This window comes from Durio zibethinus, chromosome 18 (assembly GCF_047325235.1).
Source record: "Durio zibethinus cultivar Kanyao isolate XHJ-2024 chromosome 18, ASM4732523v1, whole genome shotgun sequence".
In the NCBI taxonomy this organism is placed as follows: domain Eukaryota; kingdom Viridiplantae; phylum Streptophyta; class Magnoliopsida; order Malvales; family Malvaceae; genus Durio; species Durio zibethinus.
The window spans coordinates 2,414,644-2,436,327 of record NC_143179.1 but is presented as its reverse complement, the minus strand read 5'-3'; the positions used below and the strand labels follow the sequence as shown (position 1 = coordinate 2,436,327).

At 28.4% G+C, this 21,684-nt stretch overlaps 1 pseudogene across 1 annotated transcript; it reads right to left on the bottom strand.

Annotated features, from left to right (window-relative positions):
• Positions 1 to 338: 338 nt before the first annotated feature.
• LOC111298940 (glyceraldehyde-3-phosphate dehydrogenase GAPCP2, chloroplastic-like) lies at positions 339 to 9,710 on the bottom strand (annotated as a pseudogene). The gene is made up of 14 exons (XR_016329582.1): positions 9,444 to 9,710; positions 8,835 to 8,914; positions 8,661 to 8,728; positions 8,504 to 8,541; positions 7,763 to 7,864; positions 2,933 to 3,045; positions 2,684 to 2,783; positions 2,409 to 2,555; positions 2,056 to 2,116; positions 1,872 to 1,969; positions 1,636 to 1,772; positions 1,397 to 1,480; positions 916 to 1,005; positions 339 to 714 (listed from the first exon to the last, which is right to left on the bottom strand). The product of XR_016329582.1 is annotated as a glyceraldehyde-3-phosphate dehydrogenase GAPCP2, chloroplastic-like (transcript).
• Between the last annotated feature and the right edge of the window lie 11,974 nt (positions 9,711 to 21,684).

Here is a 21,684-nt window from a genome sequence, read left to right as displayed (position 1 = left end):
TTTTTTTTTTTGCCATCAAATTTTAAGTTTAGGTTTAACTGTTATTAATGTTACTTAAAAATGGCCAATAATTCTTATTAGTCTTAATATTATTATTAAAGAAATTGGCCAATAATTAGTGTAATGAATGAATATCCAAGTAGGATAGATTAATATCATATTTAATTTTGACTTTTTCTAACAAATTCATGTGGAATTCGAATTATATTACGGAATCATATACCAGAGATCCCAACTTCTAAATACTAGTAGTATATGTAATTTCAGTTACTACTTCCCTTCATCAAGCATATTATTTTGCAAGTATCATGTTATCATCCAAGATATCACCATAAAAATGAAAGAACATCAAACCATATCATGCATAGATGTTTCAGATATAAGATACTGCCCAACAAGGTTTTTTTTTTTCTTTTTGGATAAAGATAATGCTCTCACTTTTGTCACAAATATCAAGTCTTAAGGTGCTGCTCATACAAGCTTGAATTTTTATTATTTCAGAATCGCATTATGGGATGCCCAACTCTTACATCGATAACCAATCCAACCAAAAACTTTGGGTACTATCAAATTGATGCCTACTCTCCGAAACAAACTTCTAGCACACGCTAAAATTGCAGCGTCACTCAGCAGCAACAGCATACCTCTGTAAATATTTAGTCTCGGGTTGCTCCTACCAGTGCAATGTGCTCTATTAGGTCACACGCTCGGTTGCTATAAGAAAAACATCAGACAAGATTTGAATTTTGTGTTAGAAAATACAAAAAATCTGCATTACTGTGGTGTTTTTCTGTGTCTGCCCGTATAGCGGGGTATTTATGTGTGTGCACACAAGTACTGAAAGGTTTGGGCGTGTGCCTGTGCGTGTGTGAATGTGGGAGTGTCTCAGAGAGGGAAAGAGAGACGAAAACATACCTGTAACCCCACTCATTGTCGTACCATGCAACAAGCTTCTTGAAAGAAGCACTCAACCCTATTCCAGCTTTTGCATCAAATATGCTCGACCTGGAATAAAACAAGCCCATTAGAACCTTAAATGCCATCGATTAAGATATAGGAAAAAGCCAAATCTAAATGAAGCAAACTTGGAAGCCGTAAAAAATACAGCAATACTACCAACTGAACATTGGGTATACTGGCAAGTATTATTTCTCAGTTGTCAAGTAAAAAAAAAAAAACTAAATAACCTGTCCCAGAAAAATTGACACTCTCTAAGCAAGCACAGTCCACAAATACACCAAGACATTTCATGCCTAAATTATACTCAAAAATCAAAATGCTTGCAAGCCTGCACACCTCATACGAATTAGACAGTATAGCACACAGTATATGACATCACAACAAAAGGCATTTGGGATGGATGCATACATTAGAGAGAGAGAGAGAGAGAGAGAACCCCGAATCACCAACAAAATCATTACAGACAACATCCTCTTCTGTGTATCCAAGAATGCCTTTAAGAGGCCCTTCTGCAGCATAACTTTAATTACAAATTAATGAGAAGTTCAGTGAATATGAAATACAACAAAAGAACAAAGTAAAAATGCAAAAGCAAATAAACATGAATGAATGAATGAACAGAAAGGAAGCAACAAGGAGCCTCAAGCCAAAAAAAAAAAAAAATAGAAAACTCACTTTATTACTGCTTTGACATCTTCATAGGAAGCACTCTTCTGAAGTCATAAATCCACAACAGAAACATTGGGTGTAGGGACACGGAATGCCATTCCAGTAAGCTTTCCATTGAGTTCAGGAAGAACTTTTCCAACAGCCTACAAGAAAAACACATCATTATTTAATTTCAATTATAATTAAAGCTGTGGATCTCAAAGCCATGCTGGATTTTTAATCTGGCTATTTCCATTTCTTACCTTTGCTACACCAGTTGAACTAGGGATGATGTTTTGCCCAGCTCCTCGACCCCCTCGCCAATCCTTCATTGAAGGGCCATCAACAGTCTTTTGTGTTGCTGGATATTAAAAACTATCATATTATCATAACAATGCAACATCATGTGCTATGCAAATGAAGGAGGAGCCAACAATAACTGGATACCTGTAGTCGCATGGACAGTTGTCATTAAACCCTCAGTGATACCAAATTCCTCATGAACCACCTGCAGCATGTTATTTAAAAACTAAGGAAAACGGCCAAAAAAAGCAAACCAAATGCTTTATGGGTGCCAGATAATCAATAGTGTCGAATACAGGCAAATGGAATTGTCAACTGCCATAAACTCAAAGCATACAAAAGCAAAACCTTACAAAGTAAACACAATTCCCCATGTTTAACTCCTACCCGGTGACCAGTAACCCATAATAGAAAACAATGGGAAAAATTATTTTAGTTTAAATACCACTTGTACAGATAAGACTAATAAAGCTTAAAATCTGAGGATGCAATTAAACCTTGGCAAGAGGAGCAAGACAATTGGTAGTGCAACTAGCATTAGAAACTATGTCCATCCTTGGCTTGTAGGTCTTCTCATTTACTCCCACCACAAACATAGGTGCATCAGCTGAAGGAGCAGAAATTACCACTTTCTTGGCACCACCCTGCAAAAGACATTCATGAATGTTCAATTCGGAACATTTTACGAAGTGCATGCATTCACAGTTGTGCTTGTGATATGTGTTTGTTTTTGTGCAATCATACAGAAAAGCAGGAAACTTAGACAACTAACCTTCATATGTGCAGAGGCCTTAGCTAATGTTGTGAAAACACCAGATGACTCAACAACAAGTTCAGCCCCATAATCACCCCAAGGGATCTCTGCAGGGTCCCTGGAGGATATTATTTAAATGTTGACCCAAGTTGTGATAGTTTATTAGCAAATATTTAATGAAATCAAATAACAGAATTTTTGTTCATGAGAATAACATATCTTAGATAAGCTAGCTCAAATTCCAATACAAACACTCCAGATTAATACCTTTGGCTTACAACCTGAATTTGCTTGCCGTTAATTTCCAAGGTGGACTCATCCACAACTCTGATGGTTCCCTTAAAGCCCCCATGAGTTGAATCATATTTAAACATATAAGCCTGGATAAAAAATAAATAAAAAATAAAAAAACAAAAGATCTTAGTGAATTACAACAATTACTTAATGACCTGAAGAATGATAAGGACAGTTATCGTGGCATGCAAAGAACAGAACAGACAAACAATGAGTGCCCTGAACCCAAACAAAACCCCCCCTACACATACACACAAAGCTACACACACAAAATAAGGAAACAATAACAATGATTATCTATAATTTATGGATTCATAGTACATATAAAGTAGCTTTGATTGTGATTCCAGGAGAACAAAAACAGAAACTTTTCAATATCAGAAGAACTACAAACAGAAGCCAACAATTAAATTTAACAGATGCTGCTCAGACAACCAAAAAATTTCAGAAAATTAAGAAATATAAGCTAACCTTAAAGGAAAGGGATAAAGCATCACAAATAGCTAGCCTTCTTGCTAAATGTAAATCAAGTTTACCTTAAGCTTAGTTTAAAAGTTTCATGAAATTTTAATTTTATTGATTATATTCTGAAACTCTGCCTATGCGTTGTCACATTGCCGGTCCCAAGCTCGGATAAAGGAGCACGATTGCAATAGGTTGACAGCCAGTGTAAAACATAGTCAAACCATGATGAAAGACCAAAGCAAGAATCCTTGTTGGGTCGTCACCTCCTAGCAACGTGCTACATCCGAGCCCAAATGTTGTGTTAAATATGCAAGGATTGCTAAGTCATCACCCGGAAGCGACGCGCCACATCGCCTCCAAGATGCGGTGTCAAATAGGCAAGGGTTCTCGTGTTTTGGTGGATGAACACGAGTAAAGAAGCGAGTCCCTAAGGGTAAGTTCCACTTAGCTATTTGGAATATAGGATCATTAACTAGTAAGCTTGTAGAGATAGGAGATGCAATGGCTAGAAGAGGAATTAATATTATGTGTCTCCAAGAAACTAAGTGGGTAGGGGAAAAGACTAGAGAGATAGAAACATGGGGCTCTAAGCTTTGGTACACAGGGAAGGAAAGGAGTAGAAATGGAGTGGGGATAATTGTTGATAAGAATTTGAAGGATGATGTGGTTGAGATTAAAAGAAAGGGAGATAGAATTTTACTTGTTAAACTTATTTTATAAGAGGAAACTATTAACGTCATTAGTGGCTATGCTCCACAAATAGGTTTGAATCAAGAGAGTAACCAAAAATTTTGGGAAAATTTAGACGAGAGAGTACAAGCCATACCATACAAAGAAAAATTGTGTATTGGAGATACATGAATAGTCACGTAGGCAAGGAGGATATGGCTTTGGAGAAAAAAACGAAATTGGAGAGATTATCCTAGAGTTTGCTACTGCGTTTGACCTACCGATATTAAACATGTGTTTTAGGAAAAAGGAATCACACTTGGTGACATTTAGGAGTGGATGAAATACTAGTCAAATTGATTTCTTTTTTATGAGGAAAAAGGATAGAAATAGTTGCAAGGATTGCGAGATTACATCTGATGGGAGTGTGGCCGCACAAAATAGATTGCTAGTACTCGATCTACTCCACCTCAGGGGGTCAAAGAAGAGACATCAGAGTCATGAACCATGTATTAAGTGGTGGAACTTGAGGGGGGACAAAATGGCAGCATTTAAGGATAGACTAGTAAAAGAAGTTGATTGGAAGCCTAATGAGGATGTAGAAGTAATGTGAGAAAATATTATAGCTCAAATTCAAAAGGGTGCTAAAGAGAAACTTGGGGAATCTAGGGGTAAGGCACTATTAGGACAGGAATCTTGGAGGTGGAACAAGAATGTGAAAAAGGCAATTAAAGTTAAGCGAAAGTGTTATAAAAATTTGTGGAACAATAGGGATGAGGAGAGTTATCGGGCGTATAAGACAGCAAAAAGCAAATCAAGAAGCAAGAAGGCTATTCAAGACTCAAAGAGTAAGATCCATGAGGAGTTATATAGAAAACTAGAGGCAAAAGTTGGAGAAAATGAACTATTTAAAATTGCTATGATGAGGGATAAGAAGAGCAGAGATCTTAATGGTGTTAGATCCATCAAAGGCAAGGATGGAAGAGTTTTAATGAAGGATGAAAAGATTAAAAAGAGATGGAGAGATTATTTTGATAATCTCTTTAATATCAGTTTTGATCATGATATAGGTGGGTTGAACATCACTTTTTAGGATGTAAATCATCTTTTTAAGCATAATATTAAAAGCTATGAAGCTAAAGAGGCCTTGAGAAGGATGAGATTAAAGAAAACTATAGGACTAGATGGAATCTCAATTGAAGTCTGGAAATGCTAGGGTGAAATAAGGATAAGATGGTTGACAGATCTTTTCAACAAAATTTAGCATACCCAAAAGATGCCAAAAAGAATAAAGGAAGAGCACTCTTGTGCCTCTATACAAAAATAAAGGTGATGTACAAGATTGTTCAAACTATCAAGGAATAAAACTTATAAGTCATACCATGAAACTTTGGAAGAGAGTAACTAAATATAGGTTGCGACGTGAGGTCACTATTTCCGAAAACCAATTTGGGTTTATGCTAGGACGCTCCACAAAAAAGGCAATCCACCTTTTAAGGCTTTTATTAGAGGGTTTTTGGGTGAGAAAGAAAGATCTACATATGGTATTTATCAACTTGGAAAAAGCATATGATAGAGTTCCTTGAGAGGTGCTTTGGTGGGTCTTAATGAAGAAAGGAATCCCTTTAAAGTACATCAACATAGTCAAAGATATGTATGAAAGAGTGGTAACAAATGTGAGGACGGTTGGAGGCATGACAAATAGCTTCCTTATCACCTCAGGATTGCATCAAGGCTCAGCACTAAGTCCTTTCCTTTTTGCATTAGTTATGGACGAACTCACTGGACATATCCAAGTTAAAGTGCCATGGTGTATGTTATTTACCGACAATAAAGTCTTAGTTGTTGAAACTTGTGATACCCTTAATACAAAATTAGAATTATGGAGGAGTACATTGGAGTCTCAATGTTTTAAATTGAGTAGATCTAAAACTAAATATATGGAATACAAGTTTAGTAGTCACAAGGAAGTGGGTACTAGTATGATTAAGTTGGATGGTGAGAGAGTACCAAAAAGTAGCCATTTGCGATATTTGGGATCAATTATTCATAGTGATACTGAGATAGAAGCAAATGTCAAACATAGAATTCAAGTAAGATGAGTGAGATGGCAAAGTGCGTCGGGCGTATCGTGTGATCACAACATGCCTTTAAAGTTAAAACCGAAGATGTATAAAACAACTATAAGACCTGAATTATTGTATGGAATTGAATGTTTGGCTGTAAGAAACAATATGAGAAGAAAATTAACATAACGGAGATGAGAATGCTTGGATGTGTGGTAAGATTAGAAGAGACAAAATATAAAATGAATAGATTTGAGAAATATTAGGGGTAGTTCGAATTGAAAAGAAGATGAGAGAGGATTGTTTGCAATGGGTTGCACATGTGAAACATAGGTCTAGTTATGTACCGATTAGGAGAATTAAGTCTCTAGATCTAGGAGAGATCAAAACATTTAGAGGTAGACCACAAAAGATATAAATTAAAGTAATAAAAAATGATATGATGGTTAAGGAATTAGATGAAAAGGTGTTGTTAATAGAAATGAGTGGCGCAAGAAGATTCAAACGACAACCTAACTTGATTCTCTTATTTGGTTTTTCATACAGCCAACCCCAGAGTATGGGATATAAGACTTAGTGTGTTGTGGTTGTTGTACTAATTATATTCCAAGCTAACCATTTAGAAAAAATAACAAAATAGAAACTAGCCTTTAGTGAAACGGATAGAATACAATATCACAAATAACTAGCCTTCTCAATAATTGAAAATCTAGGTCCATTTTAAGCTTGATAAAAAAAATTCATGGAAATTTATCATTTATTGGTTATGTTGGACAAAATCTGGTGCCTACCACAAAGTATGGGATATAAGGGGGATATAAGGCTTAGTTTGTTGTTGTATTGGACAAAAATCTGGCTAAAAGAAAACAGGGATATTAACAATCTACAAGGCTTTTGTACATGAATGCCACAACTACTACATAATGCTACAAAATCTATCAAGTCCCCATATCAAGGAAATTTTTCCAACAGGTAAAACTTCTCAAAGGTAAACAGAAGAGAAATCATATGCTTACTTAATAGCAGTAATACTTTATAAATGAAATGATGCATAGTTTCAGTTTATTGGCATCTCTGATAAACCAGGACAAATACAGGTTCATAAAACAGAGATATCTTACACAAATTGAAACAGAATATATTCAAATTTAACATATTCAAAAAAGAAATAGTAAGTACAGCTAGTCCGTAAACAACCAACCATAACTGTAAAAATTGGATAGGTTTGATCTATGGTCATTGGGTCCTACCTCCAATGATCTACTAAATTCATCGAGTTGTTCCAAAGAATCAAAAAGGTTAGTTATTAATGGAATTCCTTGTCAACTCTCTGCAAAATACTCATTTAGACAAGGGCTTCCAAACACATAATAAGCTAAAACTGTGCTGACGAATAACCAACCCACAATGAATAGGGAAGGTATTGTAATACTATGAATGGCCCAGTATCGAATACTAGTAATAATATCAGCAAATGAAATGTTCTCCTGTGCTTCCAGACATGCTGAGCTTCACATATTCTTGTAGGGGATCAATTCCATAAAAGATATCTTACACTAGAAGGCTATAGCTGGAACCAAAGAGTGCAAATGGACATATTTACCATGTATTTAGCATCAATAAAAGGATCATTCACTGCTACTACATCAATATCATCCCTTGAGGTTGCTACTCATAAAACCAACCTTCCAATCCGACCAAAACCTGCAAAGGTTCATAGTAAAAAATGAGTCGTTACAAGATACATCATGCTAAGTAGAGCAACAACGACTTCTGCATTACGGTAAATCTAAGCAAAGCAACAGGTACTTATGGGACTTGAAACAAAAACTTCAATAGAATTCCAATTCTATCCATCCAGCAAGATCTCCAAAATGTTTTTAACTCCACCTACCTCAAAATAAAGTTCCTAAGCACATGGCCAACAGCAACTGAATTAAAGGTCAAAAGCTAACTGAACCTTAATGATATTATAATGCACCATAATGGTATTGTAACCATCAATCTGAGTTCCAATTTGCACATATATAGGTGAAACTTTTCAACCATATATACTGTAATAGTATATTTGAACTATACTTCTTCACAACAATGTTTTCTCAGGAAAGGCTGGGAACCTCAAGCCTAGGATACCTACCCAAACCCCCATTCAGGCTTACCAAATGAGCTAAGCCTAGGAAGCTAGTTCCCTGCTAATTTGCAAGCATACTGAAAACAACTCAACTACACACACTAACTGAAGTGAAATCATTTTCTATGGATATTAAAGAAATAACATGGTGAACATACATACAACTATCAAATAAAGAAAAGCACAAATCTAATCAAAATAAGAAAACATAGCATTAATTCCAATCTTTGTCTTCCCACTTCTCTGTGACTCTAAGCAAATGAGAAATAAGCCAAAAGCAAAACCTCAGTGCATAAAACGTTCTCCTTTTTACCGTCCCGAGCCTTAAAAACAATAAACATAACAGGAAAATAATTTTCCAAATTCTTACTTGGAACCACGGGAGGAATTTCCGTAGCAGTGGCTTTGATGGGTTGGATATTCCTTGAATTGCATTTCCTAAATGGATGAATAATTTTTAAAAACCCTCAGTATCGTAGGAAAAAAAAAACAAATTTTTACACAATCAAGAAAATTTTGAACGGCCAATACATGACAACTCAACTCTAAGGAAGAAGAAGACCTAGTAGAAACAGCAGCACCAAAAACGGAGTTGAGATTGCCACCAAAACCAATGCTTGAAACCTGAATAAGATAGCATTATCAATCAGATTCCCACAAAAAAGTGAGTTCAGGTTGCCCACTAACAATAAGCATTAATATATGCATAAAAAAAAAAAAAAAGAAACGGTGAAAAACTAGGACATTAAATTTAAAATTAAATTAAAAAAGAAAATTTTATTCTAAATGAATTTCTAATTTCCTATATTCATCAAAATAACGAAAACGACTTAAAAAGTAAGGTTGTCTCACCAGCCAAACAAACAAAGTATAACAAACTCAAAAACAAATACTTCCAAACCTTAAATAAATAAAACATGCATGACAAATGTACTGTAATTCTTAAGATTCCGTTTGGTTACCAGGAAAACGTCATAGAAAAAGAGCAAGAAAATAATGATTTGAAGTTACACAAATTTCCGTCATTCAGCTTAAGTTTAGCTCAGCTCTTCCTATTATTTTTCCTCTAAAAATCCAATAGTTAATACAAGAAAAAATTGTGTCACTTATTTTAAAAGCTACATACGATGTTGATCAGGGGAAAGTGGAGGACCTTGAGGCGATCGGAGGAAAAGGGAGAGAGGTCGGAGCGGGCGTAGGCTTCAATGAGGGGCGCGGCAGCTATGGATCTGATGAGAGAAGAAAAAGCCATTGCAAAAGTGCTCTTTCTTCGTAGAAGAATCAATAAAATCCTAGAGAAGCTCAGAGAAAGTCTTGGCTTTTGAGCGCAAGCACCAGCCCAATCGAAATGTGAAATGTTGATTCATATTAAAGCAAAATCCAGCAAGTAAGAAAGAGAAAGTGTTTTCCATTCCCAAAATTAAGTGTTTTTCCTTCTTTTTTTTTTAATTTTCTTTTAAATATATTTTTAATAAAAAAAGCAATTGTTTGACAGATTTTAAAATGCAAAAAAAAAAAAAAAAAATTAAAAAGGAATCAAATACGAATAAATCAACTTATATTTATGGTTTTTAATTTGTTAATTTATTTTTAGAGTAGTTTGAGTTTAGTTCGTATTTAGTAAGAAAATTATTTTATTTATTTAAGTTAGATTCATTTAAATAATAAAATATTTACTTTTAGTTTATATTTATTCAATGAAATTAAATAAGTTTATTTATAAATATTAAACGAATATGTTCACCAATATATATATATAAATGAACATGTTCATAAATAATAATAAAATAAATTTAAATAAATAAACTCTAAATGAATATAAATAAACTAAAAAAAATATAAAGGAATCTTAAACTCAAAGATATAAATATAATTTTATTATTATTATTGTAAACAAACTAATTTTAAATAAATTTTTAATAAACTAATTTTAAATAAATTTTAAATAAATTTATTCATAGATATCAACGAACTAAACAAATCTTTATTCATGTTCGATTCATTTTATAATGAATATAAAAATATTATTAAAAATTATTTATTAAATTTAATAAATAAATATAAATAAATAAAAATTAAATATATTTATAGCCAAAAAGCTATATTCATTTACACTTTTACAAAAAAAAAAAAAAAAAAGGAGCAAAGTTCCTTAAAAATAACAAAAGCCCTTGAAATGAAATTACAAGAAAAAACCAACTTTTCTTGTAGATTCCACTCTTTTTAAAATGAGGGTTAAATTATAATAATTATTTATGTACTTTAATGAAATTTAAAGTTTAGTAGTTTTCCTATAATTTATAGAAATAGAGGCTATAATATTTTAATTTGATAATTTTATTTTAATTATTAATTTCATTAATTTTTTGTTATTAAAAATGTTAATGTAATTATTAATTTGATGTCATAAAACGTTGACCTTACTGATATGAAATTAATTTTATTTAAATAACTTTGACTTTTTTATGTAACAACATGATTGAATCAAATTAATTGTTAAATTATACAAATAATATTATACTGACATGAAATTAGAATTTCAATTCCTTTACTAGAATTTATAAAAATTTTATCTTTGAATAAATTAAATTTGATAATGCTGATCCAATTATTAATACAATCAATTACTCTCTATTAACACAATTATTATTTTTTTAGAAAAACATTTAAAAATAAAAAAAGTTTTAAAGAATTCAAAAGAAATATTTGAAAAGTTAAAAATGATACAAATGTAAAAAAATTTTAGGCTTTCCGTATTTTTCAAACATTAAATTAAAAATTTTCCAAAATTTTAATTTTTAGTAAAAATAATATTTCTTGAATTTTTTAGAAAATAAGGTTTTAATTAAAAAAATTCAAATTTATGAATTATTTAGAAATTTTCTTTATTTTTAAAATATTAAAATTAATTTTTTTCCAAAATTTTATTTTTCAAAAAATATTATTGCTTTTATTTTTTAAAAAATCAGATTTCTTTTATTAAAAAATTAGTTTCAATTTTTAGAATTTGTCATTGTTCTAAAATATTAAATTTGATTTTTTTCTAATACATTAATTTTAAAATATTAAATTTAATATTTTAAAAAAATCTAAAATTTTCTTAAAAATTTACAAATATTTAACTTTTTCTAGAAAAATATGATATTATTTAAATTTTCAAAAAATATTTTTTTAATAAAATATTGATAAATATTTAAGAAATTTTAAAAATAAAAAATTATTTTTAAAGAATGATCTATGATTTTTCATAATAATTCAAGAAATATTATTTTTTAAAAAAATTAAAAATATTGAAAAAAATAAAATTCATTTTTTAAAATAATAAATTCAAAAATTTTTATTTTTTAAGAAATTAAAATATGATTGTTAAAAAAACTCGAGAAATATGATATTTTAAAAAATGAAAATATTTGAAAAAAATAAATTTAAGGTTTTTAAAATTTTGAAAAAAGCCTAAAAAATCAAATATTTTAATTTGTTGACTTTTTTAATTTTTTAGATATTTTTAAAAAATTTTAGGATGTTTTTAATTTTTCAAAGATTTTCTAAAAGTATAACGATCAATTACAAAGTTAATAAAAAATAATTGATTATATTAATAATTAGATGAATGTTATTAAATTCTCTTTATACGAGGATGAGAACTTTATAAATTATATCAAATGAATTAAAATTGAAATTTTATATGAATATAAAAATCATCGACACAATGTGAAAATTACTTTATTAATTCATGTTATTATGTTAATAAAATCAACATCAAATTAAAAAAGTAAACATTTACAAAAATCAACAACCATGTCAATTTTTTTATTTATAAAATTTTTTATATAATAATATTAAGTAAGAATATTTTAATTTTTTTATACATATAATATATTTAGATTTATAAGAAATGGTAGTCGATGCCCTTTAAATGTTCAGTGGCGAAAGCAATCAAATGCCTAAACTTATTTTTAGTTGTAAGTATCATTTTTCAAAAGGACAGTCAACAACGTGATGGAGAAAAATCGATTGCTCGATAGGTAAAATTCGGAAAAATGCTTTTAAAAATTCATTTAATTACATTAACCTTGTATTTCTTTCTTTTAAAGCTATTTATCTTTTCTTTTTAACTTTGAGACTCTGCTTTTTTTTATTAAAATTAACTTTCAGAAAATATTTTTAAAAAAATATTTATATTTTTAAAAAAAATAAATTTTTTATTATTTGAATGAGTTAATTAAAAATATTTTATATTGTTTAGTTATTTTCTGAAAAATCTGTTTCTTTTTTCAAATATTAGTAATATAACTATTAAAATATTAAAAATTATTTATTATTAAAGTATATTAAAATTATTTATTATTAAAATTATTAATATTTAAGAATAATTATTAATATAAAAATACTTAAAATAAACCCATTTATTATTCTTTTATTAATATTTTAAAATATTTAAAGTAGTATTACTATTCTTAAAATATTATTTTTATTAATATTAAAATAGTAATATTTATTACTAAAATATTTATACTATTAAAATATTTATATTTTATATTAAAAATATATATTATTAAATCATAATAAAATTAGAAAAGTATCTATTATATTTTTTATGCATAATTATTATTAAAACAGTAATATAAATATCTTAATAAATAAAAATATAAACTTATATATTTTAAACTAAAAAATAATTACAAATTATTAAAAATATTCTTATTAAGAAAATAATATTATTATATTATTTAACATTAATTATTAAAATAATAAAAATATTATTATATATTATTGTTTATTATTAAAATAATAATATAAATATTATTTATTATTAAAATACTAAAAATATTTATGTTTAATAATATACAAAACAAAAATATGTAAAACTGAAATATCAATAGACTTTTAATGTTAATTTTTTAATTTTTTAATTAAAATTAAATAAAATATTTGTATTAATATAATAATCTTTTAAATTGAGTTAAATCAATTTTGAATTTAAAATATTATGTTCAAAATCTTACTTAGAGTAAAACTATAAAAATATTTAAAATTAAAATACTAAAAGACTTTTAATATTAATATAATAATATTTTAGGTCAGATCAAATTAAGTTTTAATTTAAAAAATAATCATGTACAAAATTCGATTTGAGTAAAATTATACTTAAACATATTAATAAATAATTTTACTCATAAATAATTATTTTCCAAAAATTATCTTACCCTTTTAAAAAGGGACAGACAATTTAAAAAAAGTTATCTTATTTTTTGTTAATTAATAAATTATTTTCTGTTGATCAATCAATTTTTTATTAAATAAATACTTAAAAATATAAAAATCATTTTTTACGAAACAACATAACCTCAGTAATGTACAATGTTTCAAAAGTATTTAATTTTAAATAAAATATTAAATGATTTTATTGTAAATTTTAATACTTAATTATTTTGGAAAATAAAAATTTAGTACTTATTGAATTTTTTTTTTCAATTTATCAAACAATAGTAAATTTGGGTAGGTGATATGTAATTTTTAATGCATTTTAAGTAGTTCCAGTATAGTTTTATTATATAAACTGTAAAAGTTTCCTTCGGATTATTGTAGTTATATTTTTGACCGACAAAAAAATAAATTATATTTGTTAAAATTTAGTAAATTAATGATTATGTAAGAGAGTTATAGCAACAACTAATAAAAGATAAACGAAGAGAGCGGATGGGCGTTGCATGGAAGCGTTGGGCTGGCATATATGATTTTCCGAAGGAAAAAAAACCTATTGATGAAGACAAAAGTGGATGAATCACGTAGGTGAGCTTGTCGGGTAGCAGAGGGAAAAACTCAAAACTCAGCGGAGTCCTCGAATAGCCACGTTGAAGCAGTGTGGTCCTTAAATTTATTAAAATTAAGAATTAAAAATATATAAAATTTAAAAAATATTATTAGCTTAGAACATGGTGAAATCTATTACGTGAAGATTATTTTGTCATCCTACCATTTTCTAAGTATGAGTTATGGTTATTATGTACCTAAATCTTCTATACATCCATCCCTAGGCTAAAAACAATTTTAAAGGTTGTTCTGTTTAGGGGTGTAAATGATACATTAGTACTTACAAGTTATTCGGATTCAATTCGAAGAAAACTTAAATTCGGTTCGATTATTATCGAGTAAAGTTCAAGTTCGAGTAATTCGACTTATTGATCGAGCCGAATTTGAATATTATTATATATGACTCGAGTAACTCGCGAGCCTAACCGAGCTTTTATATTTAAATATATTTTTATTATTTTAATTAAAAAAATATTTCAAGTCAAAGTTCGAGTTCGAGCATGAATAATCGAACTCTTGTCGAATATACGAATCGAGCTTATTTTTACATATTAATCGAGCTCGAATAGCTCGAATTCGATCACGAATCGAGTTCGAGTTTGAAAAATAAAACTCGATCGAGTTTGAGTTGAGTATCGAGCTTCGAGTTGTGAGTCGAGTTCGAGCTCGAGCTCGAACTTCTCACTATTCGACTCGACTCGATTACACCCTTAATTCCGGTTACATGAGATTTTTTTTTTCACCACATGGAGGTTTTTTTAATTTTGTTTTTATTATTTTATAAAATAATAATAGTAATAAGAGACGAATGAGAGAAAGGAAGAAGGTGCTGCCAATGATAGCAAAACCTTTAAAAATTTTGCAAACACAATCAAACCAGGCACCCAGATAAACAAAACAAAAAAAATCAAAAAATCTATAGAAGAATTATCATTAATTTTTTTTTCTCTTATGATATTATCTATTTTTTGTTAACTGTTTAACGAACAAGTATTTTCAAAAATTTTAATCAATAAGCAAAAGAAGTGGGAATATTGTTGCCTTGCTATATTGAATTACTTGTATACTCAAAATTATTAGGTTTGAGTCATTTTGGATTTCATCTGTTTTGAATTTGATCAATTTTGGGTCAATTATAGTTTAAATTTTTTTCAAAATTTTGTGATTTTCAAACTAAAAAAGTCGAAGAGTTTGAGGCATTCCGAATTTGAATTACTTCTAGTATAAATCATTTTGAGTTCATGCTTTTTTAGGTGTAAATTGCATTCAATTCAAATTGTTTCAAATTTGAACATTTTAAGTTTGAAATTTTTGGAATTTAGATTTTTTTTTGTCAATTAATGTGGATCAAATTGTTTCAAACTGTGAACGACTTTTAGAGCTCAAGCAAATTTTACCAAGCCTCCTCATTTTAGGTGGTACCACAAAAGTCATGAGAAAAGAAATTAGTTTAATAATGAATTTTTACTGAAACTTAAAAATGAAATCCATTAAATTAGGAAAAATATGATGAGGATCACCAACCATATTTTCTCAATTTATTAAAAAGAAAAAGAAAAAGAAAAACTCTTCTTTCCCAATCTATATTATTGGATACAAAGTACAACCTTGGCTTACCATTTATGCATTGGATTGTAGTCGGACGGTCGAAAGTTGTAACGAGAAGAGTAAAAGGAGGAAATGGAGGATAATTTTGTTCTGCCAAAAGGAGAGACACGTGGCAAATGCAAAGTGAATCCATTTGGCCAACGCTTTTCTCTTATATTTCTTCCATCAGCCTCAAAGGAAATATAGAAACCAATGTCTGTAAAAATGGCATACCCTCTATCTTTCTTTTTCTTTTTTTTTTATAATTACCCATTTCTCCATTTTATACCGTTTTACTTTATTTCCATTTCTTAAGCCTTCCTTTTCTTCTCTTCTGTTTATAGTATCACTTTATATTTCCTTGTATTCAACTGGTCTCTGTTTTTCTTTATATATTCACATATAAATATGCATGTATGTAAACATATATGCTCTGTGATTTATGGGTTTCTTCCATGCTTTATTTTTCTTCATTTTAACATCAAGATTTGAATTTGATCATGTATAGTTTTTTCTTTTCCTCTTTAAATTATTTGTTTCATTGGTATTTGTTGGTATAAATGATTCTGTTTTTTTTTTTTTTTTTTTTGATTTAAAATTTGTTTATAATCTTGGGAAACTTTTTTTTTTTTAGATTGGGCATCTATTGGTGAGAATAAGTTCAAAATTTTTTTTTTTTTAAGAAGGAATATTGAAAGAGAAAAAAAATATGATTTTTTTTGCTTTGATTGCATAAAGAGAACATTTCCATGAGTGTTTCTTATATCCTTAATCATGAAGTTTAAAATTCATACAGAAATCTTCTGACAGTGCTTTGGTAATGCCAAGTGCACTTTGCTTTCCTTTTCCACTTTAATGGTAGACTGTTCCACACCATCTTTCGTTTTCATTTTCATGCACATATGTTTGTCTTCTCCTCTGGTCGGAACAAAACGTATGAGCCATAAACTATAAATTTATGAATTTGTAATCCATTTCCAATTTGCTAGCTATGCTAAGTTGTTCTTGTTAAACATCCAACTAATTACCAATTGATAATAAGTAGAGGGTCCAACTTGAATATAAAACTACAGGATATTTGATATTCATTATATATGAAATAACCCACTTTAACAAGCCTCCATCATGTATAGACAAAGATGAAAAAAGCCTTCTACATAACAAATTAAGAAAGGGTAATGGAAAGAAAGTCTTGGCTTTGATACTATGTTAAGCATCCGACTCACTATCAATTGATAGTAAATGGAAGTACCCAATCTGAATATAAGACTACAGGATATTTAATGTTCATTAAATGTGAGAGAAGCCACTTTAACAGTTCCTTGAACATTGAGATTTGGTCTTTAAAAGAAATTCATTTTTCATAGTTTCTTTTCCTTGCATATCATTTGATAATCAAACCCAATGTTATTCTTATTGATATAAGCCATAAGAAACAATTGAGCAATCCTGCCAGGATGGATGTCATCTTCAAATATTGGAATGACTGTGTTGATCCCAAGGACTTGGAAGTAATGCGGAAACAACCTGAAGTGAGAACAAAGTGGATAGATGTTGGGGAGACTCAAAGACAAAGAGTTCACCTATCAAGGGATCCTGATGGACAACCTTATTTGACACAAACAAATATGAGGGTAGGCAACTTGAATAACATATTATTTAGCTTTTGAGGCAATAGTAAACTGCTATTATAAATAGTTTTTCATAAAGTTTGAATGGTTAAGAAGTTAAAAGTTTTTTATTACATTTAAACTCCTTAAGTTTAATCTCAATAAGTAGTTTTCCTAAAGTATGAATGGTCAAAAAGTTATAAAAGTTTTTATTACTGTCATAACATATCAGTTTAGAGACTTGATTGCTAGACATTAAATATTAGAAGTCGCCACTAATCTTTTTTATTGAAGTGCGATTAGTCACCAAGTTAAAATTATCCTTTTTGAAGAAATTTTAAATTCAATTAAAACTTAATAAAAATGATAAGTTTTAGTCTACGTTATAGAGCTAAGCTCAGAAGTATGGTTATGTGTGGGAAAGCAAACCCACAACGTCCTCCGAAAATAGTACAAAATAACTTTGTATTGCACTAAATTGGTCTTTAATTAAATAGTCTTTTATTTTGTTTTGTTTTGTTTTGCTTTGATTTGTTTTGTTTTGTTTTTTAATTTAATTATTTAAATATTAAAAATTTTCGTAAGATTTTTTCATCATTTTAATAAATTCTCTAAAAAAACTTTCTCACACAAAGAGTATTGAAGAAATCCGTTTATTTTCTTGAAGAAGCTATGTCATTAGATTGATAAAAACTTTTATAATTTTATTAAAATTTTTTATTCTAAATTTTCCATGATTTTAGCAAAATTTAGAAATTATTTATTATATATATTTTAAAATTCTTTTCCAAGGATCACTCATTCATATATTTAGAATTTCATGAAGACTTTTGTTATTTTAAAAATGATTTAATTAATAAATTATCCCATCATTCTTGAATAATTTAGATTAAAATATATTTATTTTATTTTATTTTTTAGAAAATTATTCATTCATAATTATTTTGTTTTATTGAAATTTTATAATATTTATTATTATTATTATTATTATTATTTTACTTAACAATAAATGTAAATCGTTAGTGTAAAAAATTTCTTCAAAATTTTCAACATTTTGATAAAATTTGGATAAATTTTCACACATAAGAATCTTAAAAATCACTATTTCATGATTTCTTGTTATTCAATGATTTAGATGATTTTCATTATTTCCAAAGTTAATTTTTGGTTTATTTATCTTTTTATTTTTTTTAGTTTTTCATAATTCTAGTATAATTTGGAAATAATCTTTTGTAGAAAATTATTCGTTTATAATTTTCTAGATTTTTATGGTTAGTTTTTATGCTTATTTATTTTTTTATCATTTGTTTTATATTTCTATTTTGCTTTAAAATAAATAATTTTAGAATTTTCATTTAAATTTACCATCATTCTGGTAAAAAAGAAAAAATTTCTTTTATAAGTTGCACATTCATAATTGTTTGAAAATTTATTGTTCTTATTATTATTATTATTATTATTGTTGTTGTTGTTTGTATATTTATTTGTATTTTATTTATTCCTTTTCTTATTTTTATTTTCTTAAAGTTTGTTAAATTTTAGGGTAAAATTATGGTAAAATTATGTAAATAAATTTTAATTTAAATATTTTTATTTTATAAATATTTTATATTTCATCAAATTTAAAATTTAAACATGCATGTTATTTAAATAATGTATAAAATATAAATAAATAAATAATTAAAAAAAAAAAACCAAAAACGACCAATCAACAGTCCAGGCTTGTTCGAACCGGTTTAGTGGTGCTCTAGCAGTTCAGCTATCTAGCAAGTGGTTCAACGGTCTAGCATCAGTTTAGGTGAACCGATCAAAATCAAAAGCAAGTTGGGTGCACAAACTTCAAGTCAAATCTGAGTCAATGCGTGGATCTTCTAGCCCCTAAATGGTGTTGTTTTATCTTATTTTTTTGGTAGACTATAAAAGACACAAAATTTCTTTTTATTTCTTTCTCTAAAAAGAAAGCTTCTCTTTCTATATGAAGAACACACCGATGGAAAACCCAAAACCCAGGCTGGCCATTGTCGATCATCGATCACCATTGTCAGTGATTGAAAATTTTTAAAAAAATACCTATTGACTCTTTTTAGCCCCCTAAACACGAATCCAATCTTTTTTTTCTTGAAAAATAATCTCAAACCTCTTAGATCGATTTTAAAAAATTTTTGCAAAAACATTTTTTTTTATTTTTTTAGTTTTGTTTTGCTTTTAGTGATGTTGGCTCTTATTCTAGGGATTGTGATTTTTTTTTAAAATATTTATTTGGTTCTTTTAGGGTTTTCCAATAGGCTAAAAATATTTTTTTTCTTGGATTTTTTCCAAAATTTTTTTTGGTAGAGCCTCATTTCCTTTTTCTTTTCGCAAGATTTTCTTCTAGGTGTGGGTTCTCTGTGTTTTTTTTTTTTTTTACAAAATCTGTCACCTCTAGATCTCCTTGCAAAAAAAAAAGTTTTGTTTATAAAGCTTATTGGATTCAAATCCCAGATTTTCTAGGATTGAGATCCCATACTTTTGAAATTTGTGTTATTTTTTTCAAAGCCACTGGTGGACTTTTAGTGGCTCGGATTCTACGCTGCCAAAAGCAAAACGGTTGGCGATTTGGTCCAAAGGTGTTTTCGGTGCATTTAATGCATTTAAGGACTTTGGTAGAGAAGAAAAGAACAAAACAAACAAACAAATAATAATAGTATTATTATTATTATTATTATTATTATTAGATTTAGGTTAATTGATATCGGATAAAATGAATATCTACAGTTGCTCTTTTTTCTCTATTTCTGAAAATCAAGAATAAGGCAAAGACAAGAATATAACCATTTTGTTCGGGCAAACACATACAACAAATAAAATATTGAACACAAAATTTTTTTTTGAAAATTTGAAAAGTTTCTTTAAGTATAGGCTCGACGACTTTTGAAATTAAAAAAAAAATTTCTTTAAGCAAAAGATTAATAACTTTTTAAAATTTAAAAAACTCATCTACGTAGAGGCTCGATAACTTTTAAAAATTTAAAAGGATCGTCTAAACAAAAGCTTGACAACTTTTGAAAATTTAAAAGTTCTACTAGAAGATGTTGATAGTTTATAATGTGGTGAATCCCACATTGAGTAGAAAAACCACTTATATATGGTTTAAAAGAAATCACTTATGTTATTTAAGTAATTGAGCTAAATGTTGGAGTGGATTAAATCATTTGGGCTTACTAAGAGTTTTCCTAGTAGGTCAGACAATTTAAAAAAAATCAAAGATATGCACTTGAGCACTTAGGCCACTTGGGCTTGCTTGGCAAATAGATTTAATTTTTAAAATTTTTATTTTTATTTATTTCAAAATATTATTGATTCTAAATAAATATGTTTGAACAGTGAAAAACATGATGGTACAAATAGACATATCTAAATAGGAAAACATGACTATTTGAATAAAGTTTACTTAAACAATAAAATATGACTATACAAAATGTCATAACCTTTTGAATTGGCTTGATTCGTGACTGTTCATTTATTATAAATAGATCTTTCTGCCTTACCAATTTTACTATTTGTGATTTAGAGAGTTTTAAGGCTTTGTTGTATCCTATAGGCATAATTGCCTTTAAGATAATTTTATTCATGCCTTAAAGCCATGTTTTCTTCTTTCTTATTATTTCTGTTTTTCTTAATTTTACTAGCAATTTAAAGACAATTATGGATACTACATCTACTATTGTCCTTACTACTGCTATGGATTTGGAATCAAGCATAAAGGTTCACTTTCAAAATCAAGATGTAATCAAACTCGATTGTTTTGATGGATCAAACTACACTAAGTGAAAGGACAAAATGGTTTTTTTGTTAATTGCATTGAAGATGTTTTATGTACTTGATCCAAATTTGGAACCAATTCCAAAACCAACTCCTGAAGATTTTGATGTTATTAAGGCAACAAGAAGCAAACGTGAAGAAGACAAACTAGTCTGTCGATGTTATATTTTGAATTAATTATCTGACCGTATATATAACCTATACAGAAATATAAAAATACCAAAAGAGATATGGATTGCTCTTGAATACAAATACATGAATGAAAAAAAAAATACAGATAAGTTTTTTACTTTAAAATACTTTGAATTTTCAATAACTGATGATAGACCAATCGTGGACCAAGTGCATAAGTTACAAATTCTGATTTCTAAGTTATGTGAGCTAGAAATTAAAGTTCCTAATTCATTTCAAGTTGGAGCTATTTTGTCAAAACTTCTTTTTTCTTGGAATGGATATAGGAAAAAAGTTCTGCATTCAACAGATAGTTTCACTATTGAAGAATTTCAGACTCACATACAAATTGAAGCGAAAAATCGTGCAAGAGATACACTCTTTCTTAGAGGTTCTAATGTGAATCATGTG